Source organism: Opisthorchis viverrini (genome assembly GCF_000715545.1).
Source record: "Opisthorchis viverrini unplaced genomic scaffold opera_v5_4, whole genome shotgun sequence".
NCBI lineage: Eukaryota > Metazoa > Platyhelminthes > Trematoda > Opisthorchiida > Opisthorchiidae > Opisthorchis > Opisthorchis viverrini.
Window position 1 is genome coordinate 3,192,344 of NW_008751660.1, and position 2,912 is coordinate 3,195,255.

At 42.7% G+C, this 2,912-nt stretch overlaps 1 protein-coding gene across 1 annotated transcript in view; it reads left to right on the forward strand.

Moving 5' to 3' along the window:
- T265_12547 (hypothetical protein) overlaps nt 1-2,912 on the forward strand; it is a gene marked incomplete at both ends in the record, with an annotated part of 43,767 nt that overhangs the window by 17,206 nt on the left and 23,649 nt on the right. The window lies entirely within an intron of this gene.

Sequence of the window (2,912 nt, forward strand, 5' to 3'; positions counted from 1 at the left end):
TTGTACGGCAGTGGGGCATCGGTGTTGAACACTGATGTTATGCTGATGATGATGATGATGATGAAACGTTTCTAACAGTTGGCGGGGTTTTTAGAACAACCTAGGGTTGCTCTGTATCGGTCCGATTTGGGTTCAAGTAAAACATAGGCTTGACGAAACTCGGGGATTGCGCCTACCTGATAAGATGGCCTAAGTGGTTAGAGCGCCAATTTACCGACCGGAAGGTCCGTGGTTCGAATCCGACCTCCGCCTCTCGACTTCTCCTGTCTAGGCTTGGGCAACCTGGCATTATCCCAGCCCTCGTGCTTTCTTCGGGTGGAATGGCAGCTGGGCACCGGAAGGGTGCTACAGTTGAACGCTTTCTTTTCTTTTTCTACCCGATAAGCCTCAAGAAGGGCGAGACTGATCGTGGGCTATCGGAGAGCCTTCAGCAACCTTGTGATTAGTTTCATTTATGGAAATTATGCATACTGTTTTTGCGTCTTGTATTTTTTCGCGAGCTTGGGATGATATTAGGTCAGGGTGCATTTTCGGTTTTGGAGCGGAAGATCATATTTTTGTGAAGCATAAGATAAATCCATGTGTAAATCGGGACCAGGATAACTTGTGCACATAAAGCGCCTCCAAATATTCCGTTCTCAAGTTCAGTTATAAGCTTGAGCGGCTCTGTGGATCCGGTTTAAAGGAATGATAAATTGTATTAACGTGACAGGGTTGAATTCCCGAATTGCATTCACCTCAAACTTTTACGGGTCCTGACTTCAGTGCGGATAGCAGATTTCACGCTTTTTGCCCTTCATGGAATTCTCGTTTGGTGAAAGCTTATGTGATCCATACAGGTTTACAACTGCACACACTGGTGATGTTGTGTTCCCTGTAAAGAAATGTTTGTCTGGCTAGGCTGGCAGACGGAGGCTGCGTTCCTTCCTTATTAGCAGCAGCACATGAAATTTGACTCCATTGCAGTATTCTGAATGGGTCTCCGGAATAACGAACACGTTTTACGCTGATATTTCATGCACATTTTAATACTGCAATCGTATTCGTGTTCACTAATCAACGTCAGAAGTTGTGGGGCACTCGATGTAATAGTGGACAGTACCGTTGTAGTTATCATCAATGGAGATGTTGTTTTCACTACTATTCTCCATTCACTGTTCAGTTGTCTTTTCTGGCAGACCAACCTATGGCTGTAAACCCCTATATCCACGAACTGTTTCACTTGATGCTTCCAGCACGTACCTCTCAGACATGTGTTGTTCGGAAATTGTTTAATCTGTCAGCTGGCGTTAAAGATATTCTATTAGTGAATCTCAGATTGTTCTCGTTCTCTGTACACTTGCTTGGAAATTGGTTGTACAAAGATTTCTGAGGTCTCAACTATTCCCGAATGAAAATAGTAAAGTCCCATCAATTTAACCATTTTCTGCTAGTGTCCGAGGAAGTTGTGCTATTTCAAAACAGCTACAGTGGGACAACACAAAAGTCCCCTGTCATTTTTTTTCCTTTCCTCACTTTATTCCTGTATTCTATGTAAGTGTAACACTCAACTCCCATAACCGGGGATCGATAAGAAAGCATCTGCAACCGGAGAGACGCAGCAGAATAAGGATCTGCTGTCGCGTAGAAACAGCGGAAACTGTAGAGTTGATGACGTACAGGAATCAGTCCTTAGCCGCATGCGGGTGTATCCAGAAAACACCATTCATGTTACATTTTGAAAAGAATTGGTGACCTTACTCGTTACAAATTTTAGCTGTTTTGGTTCATCCTAGTATTAAATATGTTAAAAGCACAAAACTCGTCTAAGTTCAAACCTGTTTCTTCGAACTGAACAACCCGAGTTGTTTTTTTTTACAAACTCTTGCATCCACAATCATGATAGTGGATGCACAACGAAGTTAACCTTATTTATGTTAGTGGTTGAGGTCGCTATACGCAACTCCGGAATTCAAGTCGTGAATTCAGTAAACAACGTTTTCTATTGGATTGTGGGTTTCGTTGTTTTGTTGACCCATGCTGATTTCAGTGCTGTAGCTTGTATCTCCACCTTTGCTATCCTCTCTCTGTGTATCACCTTATTCTTCACATGCTGTCAATCGCCAGCCTCTTGTTACATGAGTTAATGATTCAACACACTCGTGCTTCTGTGCGATTATGGAAACAGTAACATTCTGTATAGATGAAATGTACCAAGTCACAGTATGTAAATGCCCAGTTTAACGTTCCAGTCAGTCAACCTCTGGCATAGAGAATACTGAACGTGAAAACCAATACAGTGTTTGCGCCTTACTTTTTACGAATTAGACCTTTTCTAAATTCGAAGATACACCATATAGTTGTAGCTGTGGGACTGAACATGTACCATCTCAGTGTTCTGCGGCTAAATACTATGATATACAATAGTATATCCATGTGACTATTTTCGTAGCATGTGTTCTCTTTTGCGGATAGGCGTCTATTGCATTTCCGGGAGTGACCCACCTGTTACTTTCCAGAAGCAATCAGTTCACCATGGCCCTATTCCTACTCGATCACTTTCCACTGCCAGCACGCTGGCAAGAGCTTGATTGGGTTTTCGGAACATTGTCGTATCTTCATAAATGTATAGGAAATACCTCAGTATAACCAAATTTCCCAGTCACCCACTGTAATCTCTTGTAGAAAGAGAAGCCGGGAATGGATGTCGACCCATAAAATGATATCGACTGTCGAGGGCATCGAATGTTGGTCAGTTCAGTATAAAGTACCAGTAATGGACCATACACCAAGGGTACGCTAGTGAGACTATCCTCACCGCTTGACTGTATCCATGTGGTTAGTTTAATAAAGTGCATAGGAGACAGTTTTTACGACAAATCGCAACAAATGGTGAAGTTTCGGTGTGACGGAAGAGCGGTTGTTGATACTTT